The sequence below is a fragment of the Lithobates pipiens genome, unplaced genomic scaffold (genome assembly GCF_037356315.1).
Source record: "Lithobates pipiens isolate NorthernLeopardFrog02 unplaced genomic scaffold, aLitPip1_a1.2 Scaffold_3, whole genome shotgun sequence".
Lineage (NCBI taxonomy): Eukaryota > Metazoa > Chordata > Amphibia > Anura > Ranidae > Lithobates > Lithobates pipiens.
The window spans coordinates 102,211,541-102,230,088 of record NW_027507790.1 but is presented as its reverse complement, the minus strand read 5'-3'; the positions used below and the strand labels follow the sequence as shown (position 1 = coordinate 102,230,088).

Genomic DNA, 18,548 nt, shown 5'->3' with positions numbered 1-18,548 from the left:
TGGGGCCTAAAGCTTCCTGCTGGAGGGTGTCTTGGAGAGCGAGGCAGAAGTTACTCTGCAGCAAGTTCTGGTGGCTGCATAAGTGATTGTGCTGCATAGAAGCTGCTCTACAGTCTGAAGTGGCAGTCTGACTGTGAGTAGAGATACTGAGTCTAATCTAACCCAGTGAGGGAAACCACAAGGGTCGCAAAGGTCAAACTTGCGACCAGGACCTGGAGTTCTGCCATTGTGGGAGCCCATCTGCTGCCACTGCCTGCCACCACAGCCAGCTGATTATTTTAGTTAGAGCCAATGATGGGAGTCAGGAGTGCACTGTGGCTGAGCACTTACTGTGACTGCCATACACACACTCACATAGAAGACTGCCTGCTTGTCCTCTCTGCCCATTGCTGCAGACAGATGCCATGTCAAGAGGCAGAAACTTGAGGAGAAAGTCAGCTGACAGGCCAGTAAAGTGAAGAGGAGGAGCTCTCCGACGTGCTAGGAGATCCTATGTCGGGAGAGGCATCACTGAAGGTATGTGAAGGGAGCCAGACTCAGAGACACACTGAGCAAAAAACATAAATACAAACTACTCACTAGGAGGAAAACCTCTGGGGGAATCAAGGATGAACAAGGATCTAGGGGTCCTAGTAGATGACAGATTGAGCAATGGCATGCAATTTCAAGCTGCAGCTACCAAAGCAGCAGAATATTAGCATGCATAAAAAAAGGGATATACTCCGGGGCTAAAACTATAACCCTGCCACTTTATAAAACATTGGTTATTCAGAGCCCGCAAAAAAGGAGGGCTGGGGTTGCCAAACCTTTTATGGTACTACTAGGCCTCTCAGCTAGCCCAAATATCAACTATCTACTCAAAAGGCTAAGCCTCATTGGGTGCACATGGAAAAAGCAGCAGTTCTGCGATATACACTGGATTTTCTGATGTGGATACACCTCAAACAACGTCCTGCAATACTGGATCCAACATTGTCTCATTCCCTTACCCTCTGGGACAAGCTTAAAACCCACCCCCAAATTAATATCTCCTATCCATCCACTAGCTACCACAATCCCCAATTCCCACCAGGCTTGAACATCAGGGCATTTCAGTGGTGGTTGGAACAGAATAGGCCATTTCTTTAAATCCTCAGGCCCGCTCACCCTAAACCACTGCATCAAGACACTCCAAATGGCATCGGCAGAATGATTTAGATTCCAACAGATATCTCACTACCTAAATTTTATTTGGAAATCTAAGCCCTTGCCACCCATTATCACGCCGTATAAACTTTGGTGCGGACAGAATACGGAGCAAAGAGGAGGGATCACAGTTATATATGAGTCACTGGCAACAACACATTCTTAAACAAGCTATATGTTGGCCTGGGAAAAAGATCTCAACCAAGACTGAGACTTGGATATATGGCATAACATGATAGCATGGTCAAATCAAGGCATCCTTAACACATACCACATGGAGGCAGATCTAAAAGTTTTAACCAGATGGTATCTCGTCCCCACTAGACTAGCGAAATTATACCCATCAACCTCACCTCTGTGCTTCAGGGGATGTGCACACGCTGGCTCAATGCTGCATATTTGGTGGGAATGCCCAAAAATAAGAGGATTTTGGGACAGAATCTTTACAATGATCAAACAAACCACAGGCGTACCTATTCCCAAGTCCCCTCACATTGCCTTGCTTAATTTCTCACCAGAGAAAATTCCAAAAAACAAGCAGAGACTTGTTCACTTAATCCGTTTAGGAGCCAAATTGACGGTAGCTAAAGTGTGGAAGCAACCCACAGTCTCCAGTAATCTCATCTCACGCATAGTATCTCAGGAAAAGATGGTCAGTATTTTAAAAGATACATCCCAGAAGTTTGAGACCATCTGGAGACCATGGGCTGATTACATACATATACCCATATCGGACACTGCAATCTGGTCCGAAACTAGCTACCAGGGCTCCCCAGTAGAACATCTTTCTAGTCTCCTTTTCTATCCCCTTTTCTTCTGATTCTATATTTCCTCCTCTTTTCTTCCTTTACTCTACCTACCCTCACCCCTCTCTTCCTGTCTAAACATCAACAGGTTTCTATGGTCAGACATATTACAGAGCAGGTCCAGTTAATGATCAAAACCTATATCACAATAATTAGGGAACAACCTGTAATGAATGGAGTAAGAATATTCTTAGATAGTTTAACATCATCCCACGAGTTAAAATCCAAGCTTTCTTACTTTTGATCCACTGATTATTTTCCTAACTGGGCATCACCGAAGTTTGACACTAAATAGGAAACCACTCTCCAGGTTATGGCTTTTGGGTCTTACCCTTGCTAGTTAGCATTTTGCTCATATATACTCTTATTCTCTGTACTTGCGTTCCAGTATCCTACACTATGCATTAACACAGCCTATATGTTGTTCAACTCTAATAACAAGCAATGAGGTGAACTGGGGGATGCCCCTCACCCCTGAAACAATTAGATCTCATATGGGGTGTTGGTGGTGAGGAGCCCCCTGCACCTTTAAAGTTTGTAGTTGAAATAGAAGCCCCAAAGGGGTTGCATGGGATTTTGCAGATTTCTAAAAAGTTATATGAGGCTATATTAATCCCCTGCATTGTGTAAAAAGGCGGTTTGATCCTGTTGTTTTGGATCCCAGACAAATCTCTGGCCGAGTTATCTGTACCTGGTCTAATTCAAATGTCCATGCATGCATGTTTAGAAGGAGTACGCTGACACACACTGTTCAGTGAAAAAGCTTCTTTTATTGTTCTGGGCATATAGCCCCCTTTATAGTAGAAGATGACTCATTGTTTGCAAAGCATCATCTCAGGTGTATTCTGTGCTGTCAAGCAGAGATTGGAGGACCCTTATCTAAGGGGTCTTGGCCAGTTTCATCCAGGTTTTCTGCTGATGGCTTGTGGACTCCTGGACTCACTCGGATGGGAGGGGGGTCTCTAGGTGAAGCATTTTGAGTAAGGAGATTCAGCATATATCTTGACATAATAGAAAATAGTCATTTAATCAAAGTATTAAACAATCCATAACAGTCCCCCCTTGAAATGTCTATTTCCTATTCTGTCCCTAGTAGGTGGTCTAAGTCATCTGTCCTCATGTGCCTTGGAACTTTTTTCTTGCTGTACGTTAGACGGTTGATGGCTAGCCCATCACCCCCCTTGACACAGTCTTTGCACATGTGGAAGTCAGATGCTATCCCTATGGCTGAATGATCTTATAATTTGTAGATATGGGGAGGGACTGTAATGGGGCATAGGGCTTTCATAGTCCTCATCTTCTGCGTCCTGCTGCATCATCACTAGGGTCGATTGGTCAACTGTTTTGCCTAGGAATTTCTTTACACATGGAATAACACAACATACTATAGTAGCTAGAAAGACCAGAATAACTAATATTACAGTACCTATCCGAGCCAAGGTCTTCTTCCAACCACCCAATCCACTGGTCTCTTGGCTGTTCTATACCCAAATTATTCTTCAGCTCTACTGATAGGCTTTTCAACATTTTATGGCCAGGGTGACCTTACCATTTGGACCGGTGTTGTCAGGTATGTATGTATAGCATGTCCCTGTACCTTCTATCATTTTACAAACAGCCCCCCTTCTCCGCTAAAATCATGTCCAAGGCCATCCTATTCTGAAATGTCATGTAAGATGTGGGTGCTAATTGGTCAGCAATCCCCTGTAGGGCGTCTCTAGTGTAATTTACAAACCACTGCTGGTTGTAATATATGTAATTTATCCAGTCTACATTTTTGTTGACAGTGATTATGGGAATCAAAGACTCAAAACCTGCCTTTACTTGGTCTCGGCTTTAAATTCATTCGGGACCGCTATGGCATCTATATACACATGTGGGTCAAAACTTCCCTCAGGAGAACTCCTCTTAGTGATAGCCACCTGTTGGGCTCTCACCAGATTTAACAGAAAAAGGATATACAATGTAGACATCATGGTGCAGTCAATGTCTTGTCCTCCGGATTTGGGACTTTATTACAATGGAAGGGGTGGATTCAAGTGTTTTTCCCAGCCAACTTTACAGATTTGCTTGTGGTCAGCAGCACCTGGAAGGGACCATCATATCTGGGTTCAAGAGACCTTTTTCCCACAAATGTCTTTACCAGCACCCAATCTCCAGGTAGTAGTTGGTGTGTTCCTGTATCTAATTCAGGATCTGGAATGGAAGAAAACACCTGGACACGTATTCGGGTTAATTCTCGTGATAATGCGGTTACATAATTAGTCAACACATCATACTGCAATTATAACTGTGGAAAATAACAACCAAGCCTAGGGGCTAAATCAAACAAAATCTCATAAGGGGGTAGGTGAGTGTTCTCCCCTTGGTGTGTATCTGATGCTGAACAGGGCAATGGGCAGGCTGTCCAGCCAATGCATACCAGTCTCTTGGGCCATTTTTAACATTCAAGTCTTTAATGTGTCATTCTTTCTTTCTACCTCCCCGGTACTCTGGTGGTGGTAGGGTGTGTGAAACTACTAAGGTGTACTCAAATCAACCAATCTTTGGCATTTGGATGTGGTCAATTTGTATCTGCTGGAAAGGGTACAAGGGCTTTGCCCAGTGTTTCTGCGGCATCCTCTCTGTGCATCCCGGGTTACACTTTGCACAAATGGTGTATGACTTACAGAAGTTGCTAGTCAGTGGAGTGATTCCTAAAGCTACATTCATAAGAGTCTTTGACAGATGGGCAGCTCCATGTGCCCATTGTACCACACCTGAGTACATATTCCTGGGTAAGCAAGGCTTCTTGTTGCACTCGAATAGTCCATCCTTGAGGGTTGCTCCCCTCTGCTTCCAGCTTTCCTTCTCATCCAGACTTGCTGCTTCTTGTAGTTCTTTCAGATAAACTCTGTCCACTGGGACAGTCTGTAGAGCAAGCACGGGGTGGTCTTCTACCACTCTACTTTCCACTTCTCGTGGACCTCTGGCTGCCTGTTTGGCAGTTGAATCTGCTAGATGATTGCCTCTGGCTTCCTTCGAGTTCAGTTTGCCGTGTGCTTTTACTTTCAAAATAGCCACTTGGGTTCGGAGAAGTAAGGCGTCCATTAGGTCATTGATAGCTGGACTGTTTCACAGGTGCTCCTGCAGCTGTCAGGAATCCTTTGGCCTTCCAGATAACACCAAAGTTATGGACAATGCTAAAAGCATATCTTGAGTCTGTATGAATGTTGGCTCTTTTTCCCTCTGCCAGTTGTTGCTGTAGTGAGTGCTTGCCGCTCTGTCTCCTTTGCAGACATCCCCGGTGGTAAGGCTTCAGCTTGTAGAACCGTGTTAGGTCTGAATTATGCAGGGGTATTTCACTCACATTGGGAATATGTGTGGTTTCCAGCCGCATTCATTGAAAACAGTCATGGGGTGGCTCCTCCTCTATTCCCCCCTCGGGAAGTGGAAAAAGGGTTGAAGGGTTCAGTGTTTGACAATGTAATAGAGTAATGTTGTCCGGTAGAAGGAGGGAACATTGGAGTCTCAAATGTCTGGCAGTGGACAGATTTTTTGGCTGGATCTGATTGAGTATGGCAGCAATGTTCCAGACGTTCGGATACAAAGAGCTTGAACATTTTTTCGTAGTCTGGAAGCCCTAAAACCGGAGATAATGAAATGGCTTGTTTGAGGGCCTCGAAGTTGGATATTGCCTCTGAGGACATTTGGAAGGGCTCAGACTTCATGCATCATAAATGGGTTGCATCAGTAAGGAGGCTTCCGGACCGTAGCTTCATTATCTGCTTGGAGGTCCTGGATCATTCTGTACATGTCTGGTTCTCCCTTAGGGGTTCTCTTCTTCACAGGGAACAGAAGTGGGCTGTATGGAGATGTACAGGGTATCAGGGCGCCATTTGACATGAGGGCTTTGACATGCTGTGAAATAGATTTGCAGATTGGGATAACTTTAGAGGGTTTCCAGGGCAGGGGAGCTCCAAGTTTCAACTGCACCATGACTGGTGGCACCTTTAAATGTCCTACATCCTCAGCTCCTGTGGACCATAGCAGAAGTGTCCTTAATATCTAGTGGAGAAGAGACAGTAATAGATCCATCTTCAAAGAAGACAATAGAAGCCTGAAGGCTGGACAGTACATCTGCTCCCAAGAGATTGATTGGACAGGTGGAAGAGACAAAAAAATCGAGCCAGAAGGTCTGGGTACTTTCCAACTTGTAGGGGGCGGGTCAATGGGTTAGTTCTGGGAGTTCCATCTATGCCCACACAAGATATGTCAATACTGTAAACGTAGGAGTGGTCAGGTAAATCCTTTTCTCTAATCACGCTTCTGGCTGCACCTGTGTCACTTAGGAAAGCGGTTGGATGTCCCTCAATGGGTAGGGTAACCCTCGCTAATGGGCCTTCTGAGTTCTTTGAAGAGGTTGCCCTGACATGGGTTAGTGACTCAGGCTTGCCCAATTCCTAGCATAGGAGATCCTGGTGTTCCAAGGTGGGATGTCCAGAGTTTTGATATTGTTGCTGCTGCACACAGTACTCCGGCTGGGCCATGGTGAGGCCTTTTCAGATTGACTCCTTGAGGCCTGCCACAAAGGCTGAAGACAGCATCTGGCTGTGTGCCATATTATGGGTGATGAATCCCAAATCTGAAAAAAACTTGTGACAGTCTGGTGTAAAACTTTTCTACTGACTCCGTTTTGTCTTGCGTAACATCTTGGATACCTGTAGCTTGATCAGCCAGTCTGCCCTCTGCCCACTCACACAGCTACTCACAGAATTCCACACCAGAATTAAAGGTATTGTCATTGACAATCCTCACATCACAGAGACTTTTCTCTATGATGGGCCAGTGAGCGTCTCCAGCTTTAATTTCACATAAACTGACTATATTTCTCCATACTGCTAAGTTGGGTTTTTTTCCACTGCCTATTACTCAGCAACTTTCATCAGGAGACTGGTTTTCCTGCAGAAAACTCTCCATCTCTTCTATTGTTTCCTGTGAGGGTCTTTGCCACATTTAAAGTAATCAAAACATTCTCAGCCTTTTCTTTCATTTACATTTGCATATTTCTTCATAACATCCATTCTAAACATATATTCTCTTTTGTACTGTTTCATTGTCTAACTACTGTTTTCTCAACTTGCAAAATTCCTTTAATATTCTAGCCTGCTAGAATAATAACTAAATCAACCCGGTCCTGTATATCCCACACATGCAAACATCACATTATACCAGTAATCTCACAGCCTTTCAACCATTAACATCCCTACAGACAGTCTCTCACACAGGGATCTTAAGGGAGGGGCACCTCACTCCTTGCAGTGAAGCGTAAGGATGGGGGTGAGGAGCATAGCTGCAGAATGCTCTGCCATGCTCAAAAATGATTCTCCAGGCTTATATTTCTTTTATCTCAGCGATACTTCTAACGTACAATATGCATTGCCTTATATTCTATTTTGCTAGACCCATCAGTGATATGCATTATAAAAATGTTGACAGGCTCGTAACTAAAGTTTCATCATATTGCACACTTTCAAATAAATTCCAATATTGCACACATTATACTAGGCTTCTTCAGTTTTCTGTAAACCATTGTCAGGTAACACCCCTCGTTTTTCCTTCAGTATTTTCCACCATTCCTCCGGCTGCAATCTACCCCCTGGAGGAATGGTGATGCCACAAATCTTCGCTAATTTTTTCTCTCTCTCTCTCTCTCTCTCTCTCTCTCTCTCTCTCTCTCCCTTTCTCTGGCTTAACCAATTTCTGCCCTATTATTTTCTGTCTTGATGACTGAGATATTTATGTGTCTGCTCAGGATTTTAGACGGGTCACGAGGTTGCCTTGGATTCTGAAAGGGTCTGGCAATTCCTCTATTCGTCCCCTGGTACCGGTTCAGACTATATCCCAATCAAAGTTAACGAGGACAAAACAGATAGTACGACAGAGAGAGGTTTTGTCTACAATGCTCGACTGCCACCTGGGTCGCCCCTGATGCGTTTTCCCAAAACGTAGACTCAGTCACGGTTCTGCCCATCCAAGACGGCCACAGAATAGGGGTCGGGTAGTGCGTGACCACTCACTTCCCTCAACAAGACATTTAACAGACAGATAAGTACAGCAGTTAACATTCAACAATGAGATCCTCAAATTTTGACTTCCCTCTGTTTCTTCTAAATCTCCCACTTGTTCAGGACACCTTATCGGTTCCTGTCCACTCTTTCTACATTCACTTTCTATAGACCCAATTGACCTTCCAACCTCCTTCAAAAATGCTGAACATCAATCCACAAACACAATTATAACATGACATTTGTATGATTTGTAATAGATGTGTATGCTTGAATTATAACAACCACACAGCCACGCTACCTGCGTCCCTGACGCCCCCTTCTGGGTGACGTGCTATACCACACCATCACCTTTACCAAAGGAGTTTATCCATGCCCCTGACGCCCCCCTTCTGGGTGAAATGCTACACCGCACTAACACCTTTACCAAAGGAGTTTGTCCACGTCCCTGACGCCCCCTTCTGGGTGAAGGGCTACACCGCACTAACACCTTTACCAAAGGAGTTTGTCCATGTCCCTGACGCCCCCCTTCTGGGTGAAGTGCTACACCGCACTAACACCTTTACCAAAGGAGTTTGTCCACGTCAGCTGGGACCCAGCTGTGTGTCAATCTCTTTTAACATCATACATCATTTATCACAGACCCATACAACACAATCACAGACTCATACAACACAACAACACAGACTCGTACAATACAACAACACAATGTTCTTACAGGCTGCAGATAATCGGAATACAGGTTCATATAATGGACCTCGGGCAAGTATTACCTGTCTTTTGGCGACCTTCGGCAGCCGACGCGGACACAGAGACGGACCCACACGGGAATGGGATATACTAGCAAGATATGAATGTGATATCTTACCGTATTTTCAGAGTTGATCAGTCTCTGTCCCTCCTGTGGTGATTCCTCCTCAGTGGCCTCTTGGTCGGCTGTTCCTCCAGTTCGCAACCCGAGAGCCCCACGTTGGGCGCCAAGCTGTTTTGGATCCCAGACAAATTTCTGGCCGAGTTATCTGCACCTGGTCTAATTCAAATGTCCATGCATGCATGTTTAGAAGGAGTACGCTGACACCCACTGTTCAGTGAAAAAGCTTCCTTTATTGTTCTGGGCATATAGCCCCCTTTATAGTAGAAGATGACTCATTGTTTGCAAAGCATCATCTCAGGTATATTCTGTGCTGTCAAGCAGAGATTGGAGGACCCTTATCTAAGGGGTCTTGGCCAGTTTCATCCAAGTTTTCTGCTGATGGCTTGTGGACTCCTGGACTCACTCGGATGGGAGGGGGGTCTCTAGGTGAAGCATTTTGAGTAAGGAGATTCAGCATATATCTTGACATAATAGAAAATAGTCATTTAATCAAAGTATTAAACAATCCATAACACTGTCTTCTCTGACCCTGCCCTTCTTTCACAAACCCCAATCCATCTCCTGATAGAACAGAGCCTGGGGGGCACTGCATATGCTCAGTTTGGTGTTTATTGCTAGAGAGGTTTTTTTTTCTGGGGAGGGTGCATGTGATCAACACAGGGCTAATCAGCACTGTCCAGATGGAGGGTCAGTGGTCCTGCAGCCTCATAGGACAATCAGAATAGAGTGAAAACTCCTCCTACAAGCTTTAACCAGTGCTTATAGAAGTCACAAGACTGCTATATACTGCTGATGAGAAAGGGTATTTAGCAGTATATATTTACTAAAATAATTGCATTTCTGTGTTATGTGTACTCTGGCATAGGGATGAGCCGAACGCCCCCCCCCCCCCCCCCGGTTCCGTTCACACCAGAACTTTCGAACAGACAAAAAATGTGTGCGAACTTGTGAGCACCGTTAAAGTCTATGGAACGTCAACACCCCAGGCCTTCCCTGACACATCACTTCTGGTCTTGCACCTACATCTACATCTTCTGGGATCAAGTCCTTTCCTACATCTTTGAAGTGACCCTGCTGAAACTGCCCAAAGACCCCCTGCTCCTTATCTTTGGCCACTGGGACCCACAACTACTGCCCTGGTCACTCAACTCTATCCCATCCAGCAAAGACTGGTCCCTGATATGCCCCCTACTCACCAGAAGAGCCATCCTGAAAAACTGGATATCCAACATATGCCCAAACACCTCACAAATCAAAAGAGACATCTTACAACTTCTATTCAAAGACATACTCAATACAGACTTCTCATGAAAAGACCAAAACACGTTTCTACAACAAATGGTAACCTTTCATGGTCTCAACACTCATACCGATGGATCTGGCAAAATTCGAGGAACTTTCATTCTCATACTATGGGCCTTCCCCAACACTGTAAGCAAGGCGGCTTTCTCCAACTAAAAGACCCACAATCTAAGGAACTTACCTTTAGAGGAGACATAAATCTTTGCGCGAGATCACCTCTCACCCAACAACTACTGCTTTTCTGTCAAACTAAATAAAGAAGAACGCTACCCCGATTCCACAGCCACAACTTCATTGTCTACCCCTGGTTTGGTTCCCCATGACATTTTTTTCTTAATTCTGTCATAGGGCCCCTTGAGTACACTATATTATATATTGTACACTGCACTACATTATATATACTACACTGACTGCACTATATACTCTGAACTGCAGTATATATACTGTACGTACTACACTATATACTCTGAACTGCAGTATATATACTATACGGACTGCACTATGTACTCTGCTGAAAAATATGGCCTTAGGTGTTGGTGGTGCCAGAACACTGTAACCCCTCACAGTTACTCTTGTTAGGTGCAGGAACGGTCCCTGCTGTTAAATATTATTTTAAAAAATGTAATTACATGCCCCTGTTAAACAGCAGCAGAAAAATTGGGCCTTGGGTGGTGGTGGTGCCCTAAACCAAAAATATCGTTGGAAGCTAGCATCATCATGATTGAGGAGGGATAGGATAGGCAGAATGGGCAGTCTTCAAGGGATCCCAGATCTATAGCAAATTCATTCAGTTACATCAGCATCAGGAGCTTGATAGCTGCTGATCCAGGACTGATTCATCTTTATAAATGTGAGCCTATCAACAGAGTCTGTGGACAGGCACACTCTTCGATCCGTTACAAACCCTCCAGCAGCACTGAATGTGCATTCAGAAAGCACACTGGATGCAGGACAGGCCAGTAGCTCAATTGTATATTGAGCAAGTTCTGGCCAACCTCAAGACCCAGTAACGCAGTGGATGCTCTGTTGAAAGGTCTCCAAGTCTGCTCTTGCCCCTAGATATTCCTGCACCATATAATGCTGGCGATGGTTGCTGGAACCATTCAGACCTTGGTGCTTAAGACTGTAAAGTTGTTTAAAGGCATTGGTTAGCCGGCCACCTTCTCCACCACTCTTCCTCTGACTGAACAAAGCTCAGAAACACGTTGTCCAGCACCAGGAAATGGTATCCTCCTAGGGTCTGGAAATGAGTTACACAAACTTTTCTGCAAGGCCTCCTGAAGATGTTTCATCCTCTGCTCCCTCTGCGTAGGCAGGATGAGTTCTGCAACCTTAAACTTGAAACATGAATCAAGAAGGGTTGCCAGCCAGTAATGATCCCTCTCCTTAATACCATAAATCCTAGGGTCCTTTTGCAGGCTTTGCAGAATCAGGGAGGCCATGCAGTGTAAGTTTGCAGAGGCATTCGATTCTGAGTCCTCTGGGTCACTAAGGATCACATTATCTGTAACTACCTCCCCCCAGCCATGTACAACTCCTTGGGTTTCTGGGGACTGAAAACCATCCCTTGAAGACTGCTATGTGTTATCCTCCAAACATCCATGCTGACACAATCCTCCTCCTCTTCTTTCTGTGTGTTTAGCGGACCCACAGGAATGCTGTCTGGATAAAGGGGGCCTTGAGAGGAAAAGAAGTCCACCTTTTCTACCTGCTGTTCTGCCTCAACTGCCCTGTCCATAATTCCACAAAGTGTGTGCTCCAACAGGAAGACTAGAGGGACAGTGTCACTGATGCATACATTGTTGCTGCTCACCATTCTTGTGGCCTCCGCAAATGGTGACAGGACAGTGCATGCATCCTTGATCAGTATCCACTGGCTTTGGAAAAATAAGCCAAGCTCCCCTGACCCTGTCCTAGTGCCACACTCGCATAGGCCCTCGTTGATGGCCCCTCTGCTGTGTTTGTAGCCGCTGCAGTATTGCCAAGTGCCAACATTGAGTTCCACCTGGTGGGCATGTCACATATGAGGCGGTTGATGAACAGGTTGAATTCACTTTGAATGTCTGCCAGCCGAGCTCTGGCATTGTATGACTGGAGGAAATTACCACAGACTTTTCTGGCCTGCCTCAGATATTGTAAGCCTGGGGACCTGATCATGAAACGCTGCACTACCAAATTCAGGGCGTGTACCAAACACGGTTCAAGTGTTTGTGTCAGTGGGCGGAGAGAAGGTTGGTGCCATTGTCACATACAACCATTCCTGGCTGAATCTGGTGTGGCATTAACCACCTCTGAGCCTGCCCCTGCAGAGGTGACAGAATCTCTGCCCCACTGTGGCTCCTGTCCCCTAGGCAGACCAACTCAAGCACCGCATGACATCTTTTTGCCTGACTGCTTGCGTAGCCCCTTGATCGTTTTGGGAGTACTGCTGGTTCAGAGGACAATTCTGCAGAAGAGGCCATAGAGGAAGAAGAGGAGGGAGGGGAGCATACAGATGTTTTGGCAGAATCATCACTAGCTTTTTGGAGGCATGGTGGTGGAACAAGCTCCAACACTGAACCCTGTCCTGCATCCTTTGCAGCTGCCAGCAGAGTTACCCAGTGTGCCGTGAAGGAAAGGTAACATCCCTGCCCATGCCTGCTGGACCATGAGTCAGTGGTAATATGAACCTTACTGCTGACTGCCCTGTCTAACCAGCTGGAAAAGGCAGCAGTTGCAGTGCTAGCAATTTGGTCAAGCTAGCATTTAGACACTGAGCATGTGGATGGCTGGGACCGAATTTCTTTTTACTGTTCAGCATCTTGGGTAGGGAAATTTCCCTGCTGAAATCAACTGGTGGTGTACTGCTAACAGATTGGCTGCAAGTATTTGTGACACCTATTGCTATACCTTCATTCCTCTCTGTGCAGATTTTTGAGAGGACTGGAAGTATAGGAGGGTTTGAGATCAAAGATAAGGAGCAAGGAGAAATCTGCCTTTTTCTATGATGTGGGTCCTTCAGGTGTTGCTGCCAATGGACTGCATGGCAGGTCGTCAAATGTCTGGTCAAGCATGTGGTGCCCAAGCGGCTGCTGTTCTGGCCACGCTTGATCCGCTTCAGACATAGGTTTCAAATAACAACAGTGCAATCTGCTGCACACGTGTTGAAAAACCTCCACACTAAGGAACTTTTAAAAGTCAGAGGTAGTCAGCAGTGCCCTGCACCTGTGGAGCTCTGCGGTGTGATGCAACAGGGTGGCTGCTCTTAAGCTGAACCCTGGAGGACATCCTGCCTTGTTGGAGTTGCGCCGCCTCCTCCCCATTTCCTCCTCTCTTCTCTCAGGCACCCAAGTACGGTCAGTGACCTCATCATTCCCTCCCTCCTCGTCATGGGAGCAAACTTGGCAGTATGCTGCAGCTTGGGGAATGACTGCCAGTTTCTTATCCTTCTGTGGCATCCCCTCTCTCTAGGCTCACGTTACTCCCTTCCTCCACCTGGAAACCAACATTGGAGCCTTCAAATTGCTGCCCATCCTCCAGCAGCATGTAACTGACACTTTGGTCGAATAATTCTGGGGACCATGATGGTGGGGCTACGAAAGGTGTACTGTGGACAAGGAGCCGGTGGAATAGGCCACTTTGGCAGCTGTGTTGGAAGGCAAACTACTATGAGCCTGGGTGACCAAGGATGAGGAGGGCTTTGTTTTCCACTCCACCAACTCTTCTGCAAGTTGTGGCTCAATAACACGGCTAGCAGCAGAAAAAAGAACAAACGTGCCCCACGTCCACCTGCAGAGGATGCACCATGTCCATGACCACCACCGTTGACTGTAGGCTGCTTGCCCTCTTTTAGTGGCCTGTGAATGTCTGCCTCTTCTTGATGGCCTTATGGACATGATGGGGATTTGTTCTTTTCACAGCACACTACACTGTGTTATATACTGTGTACACCGCCTGCAAAATATTAGAAACTGTACACCACCGAATGCACTGTATATATAGGCTACACTGAATGCATAGTGTACATATATATATTTATTAGACTGTATATACAGTATCTCTCAAAAGTGAGTACACCGCTCACATTTTTGTAAATATTTTATCCTGTCTTTTTATGTGACAACACTGAAGAAATGACACTTTGCTACAATGTAAAGTAGTGGGTGTACAGCTTGTATAACAGTTTAAATTTGCTGTCCCCTCAAAATAACTCAATATAGCCATTAATGTCTAAACCTCTGGCAACAAAAGTGAGTACATCCCTAAGTGAAAATGTCCAAATTGGGCCCAAAGTGTCAATATTTTGTGTGGCCACCATTATTTTCTAGCACTGCCTTAACCCTCTTGGGCATGGAGTTTACCAGAGCTTCACAGGCTGCCACTGGAGTCCTCCTCCATGACGACTTCACGGAGCTGGTGGATGTTAAAGACCTTGCGCTTCTCCACCTTTTGTTTGAGGATGCCCCACAGATGCTCAATAGGGTTTAGGTCTGGAGACATGCTTGGCCAGTCCATCACCTTTACCCTCAGCTTCTTTAGCAAGGCAGTGGTCATCTTAGAGGTGTGTTTGGGATTGTTATCATGTTGGAATACTGCCCTGCGGCCCAGTCTGCAACAGGAGGGGATCATGCTCTGCTTCAGTATTTCACAGTACATGTTGGCATTAATGGTTCCCTCAATGAACTGTAGCTCCCCAGTGCTGGCAGCACTCATGCAGCCCCAGACCATGACACTCCCACCACTATGCTTGACTGTAGGAAGACACACTTGTCTTTGTACTCCTCACCCGGCTGCCGCCACACACGCTTGACACCATTTGAACCAAATAAGTTTATCTTGGTCTCATCAGACCAATGTCCTTAGTCTGCTTGTTTTCAGCAAACTGTTTGCGAGCTGTTTTGTGCATAATCTTTAGAACAGGCTTCCTTCTGGGATGACAGTCCTGCAGACCAATTTTGATGCAGTGTGCGGCGTATGGTCTGAGCACTGACAGGCTGACCCCCCCACCTCTTCAACCTCTGTAGCAATGCTGGCAGCACTCATACATCTATTTCCCAAAGACAACCTCTGAAAATGACGATGAGCACGTGCACTCATCTTCTTTGGTCGACCATGGCGAGGCTTGTTCTGAGTGGAACCTGTCCTGTTAAACCGCTGCATGGTTTTGGCCACAATGCTGCAGCTCAGTTTCAGGGTCTTGGCAACCTTCTTATAGCTTAGGCCATCTTTATGTAGAGCAACGATTATTTTTTTCAGATCCTCAGAGAGTTCTTTGCCATGAGGTGCCATGTTGAACTTCCAGTGACCAGTATGAGAAAGTGAGAGCGATAACCCCAAATTTAACACACCTGAGACATTATAACCCTAACAAGTCACATGACACTAATTGGGCCTAATTTGGACATTTTTACTTAGGGGTGTACTCACTTTTCTTGCCAACGGTTTAGACATTAATGGCTGTGTGTTGAGTTATTTTGAGGGGACAGCAAATTTACACTGTTATACAAGCTTTACATTGTAGCAAAGTGTCAATTCTTCAGTGTTGTCACATGAAAAGATGTGAGATACTGTATATATATATATACTGCCTGAAGTGTATTATATAATGTAAACCACAAAATTAACTGCATATATACGCTACACTGAATGCAGAGTGTATGTGTATATAATATATATATATATATATATATATTATATACACTAGACTGACTATATACATCAAATGCACTGCAACTAACTTGCCTGCCTAATCTAGCTCAATCTATCTCCGTCCACAGTCACACACTATGCACGTCTTCTATGTAAGCAGCCTTATATAGTGTGGGGCATGGACTTAGTCCCCCTTAGCCGTGATTGGACAAAGGTACCCTGCTTTTGGCCAATTATGACTCTCTCCGTAGAGCGCACTGTGATCTGCCAAAGCATGCAGGTCAGGTGCATGCTTTGGCCAATCATCAGACACTAATGCACTGCGATCTCGCAGTGCATTATGGCCCGTTTCGCAGGGCTCAAATTACCCATGAATGCCCCATGTTGTTTGGCGAATGGGCGACCACACAATGTTCGAGTCGAACATCAAGCTCATCCCTACTGTGGGACACAGATATAGTGAATGTAGGGTCCTGGGTTTAGTAACAATTTAACACAACTGGAATCTCACTTTAAAAGATAAGTTCACCTTTGTAAAAAAAATAAAAATAAATGCACATCTTTTTTGCAGGTAACAAAATGTGCATTTATTTATTTACTTTTTTACCAGGATGCTGCATAGCATTGCACCGGTGATCAGCAGATCGTGGGTGCAATGCGAACATCCGATGTTAACACTAGGGGGCAATCAAGGGGTTAACTGTGTTCCCCAGGGAGTGATTCTAACTGTAGGGGGAGGGGACTGACTGGATGAGGAGACCGATCATTTTTCATACTTAGTATGAACAACAGATCGCTCTCCTCACCCCTGCCAGCACGGAGATCTGTCTGTTTACCTTGACAGATCTCCATTCTGTCTCTGTGTGGAGCGATTGCGGGTGTCCGGCAGTCATTGCGACAGCAGCTCGTCCCCTAGTGGTCAACAGGCGAACCGACGTACAGTTACATCGGTTCGCCCAGGGGAGCCAAAATGCCGCAGTACAACTGTGGCAGCTGGTCGGGAATGGGTTAAGAGTTCCTGTAATTCGCTCTGTTACAGGATTATATATTGTGCAGTGTGTGTATTTGTGTAAAAGTATTGTGCAAAATACCTTATTTGCAACACCGCTGGGCACTCGCGTTACCTCCCGCTGTTCTCCTTCTCACTCCGAGCACTATAGCGGAGATTCCCTGCTGACGTTGGTAGGGAAGAGAAGAGAAAAGCGAGAGGTCACTAACATTAGTGCTACAGTCCTCACTGTAGATTTTTTTATTAAAACACATTTTTTTGTGTTTGATAACATCTTTTATCTACAGTGCAAAGGTGCTTTGATGGGAGCTAAATTTCCCCCCTCGATGGCCAATTTATACATGGGCTGGTGGGAGGAAAAATACCTGTTTTTATTAGCTAACCCTTTTATGGCCTATATCAAGTGGTATGGTTGCTACATAGATGACCTGATCATGATATGGGAAGGTACCAGTGAAGAAGTTGCCCCTTTTTTCAGTTTTGTTAATTCTAATGCCACGTACACACGAGCGGACTGTATGGCATACTTAGTTCGTCATACAATCCGACGGACAGTCCGTCGTACTTTCGACTGAATGGACTTGACCACACACGGATGCACAAACAGTCCGTCGAAAGCTTGCGCGATGACGTGTACACACGTACGATGGGACTAGAAATAGGAAGTCCAAGACACAGCAAAGCACCCTTCCGCCGTGTAAATCCTTTCTGGGCAAGCGCCATTCTTAGTCCGTTGAACTAGCATACTGACGAGCGGATTGTCCGCTGAAACCAAAGTACGACGGACAGAATTTCGAAAAATCCGAAATTCTTAGTACGCCGGACTGCACGCTGAAAAAGTCAGCTGAAGCCCACACACGAGCGGATTGTCCGCTGAAATGTGTTTCGACGGACTAAGTATGCCATACAGTCCGCTCGTGTGTACGCGGCATAATCATTTGAATTTGGAATTCAGTCATGAGTTCCAATGCAATAATATACATTTTGGGGATATTTGCAAGGTTTTAACTCTTCAGGTGATATAAGTATCAGAACTTATTGTAAGACATGTGCAGGTAATTCACTACTGCTAGCTTCCAGCTGTCACCCCTCGCATACTATACAGGCAGTGGCTGTGGCTTCATTTATTAGGACTAAACACAACTGTTTAACTCTGGAACATTTTACAGATGAATGCAATGTGGTATCCTCTTGGTTGCAAGCACATAGATATAATAAACAGTATATACATAGAGCCATAGTTATAGCCAATAATAGAGACAGGAGAACTCTTTTGAACAAATCTTGTTTTTTTTTTTAAACTGTTAAAAATCATCCCACTACTTTTCTCACTATGTACTCATGTGAATTTAAAGAGGAGCTGCACCTAAAAAAAAAAATATTAAAAGCCAGCAGCTACTAATATTGCAGCTGCTGACTTTTAATAATATCACACTTACCTGTCGCAGGTTCCAGCGATGTCGGCGGCAGATGACGAGCAATCGCTCGTCTCGCTGCAGCCACCGCCGCCATCCTCTGTCAGGGAATCAGGAAGTGAAGCATGAGGGCTTCACTGCCCGGTTCCCTACTGCGCATGCGCGAGTCGCGCTGCGCTGGTTCCCCGCTGTGTCTCTGGGAACTGTGTGTTTCCCAGAACACAACGGGGGGGGCGGAGCGATGCGGGGTCTGCGGCGGTCTGGCCGGAAGTGGGTGCAGTA

General features: G+C 45.5%; 1 long non-coding RNA gene across 1 annotated transcript; it reads right to left on the bottom strand.

Annotated features, from left to right (window-relative positions):
- Positions 1 to 2,741: 2,741 nt before the first annotated feature.
- Positions 2,742 to 17,016, bottom strand: LOC143940599 (uncharacterized). The gene is made up of 2 exons (XR_013263897.1): positions 16,934 to 17,016; positions 2,742 to 9,334 (listed from the first exon to the last, which is right to left on the bottom strand). It is a non-coding gene; the product is annotated as an uncharacterized LOC143940599 (long non-coding RNA).
- Between the last annotated feature and the right edge of the window lie 1,532 nt (positions 17,017 to 18,548).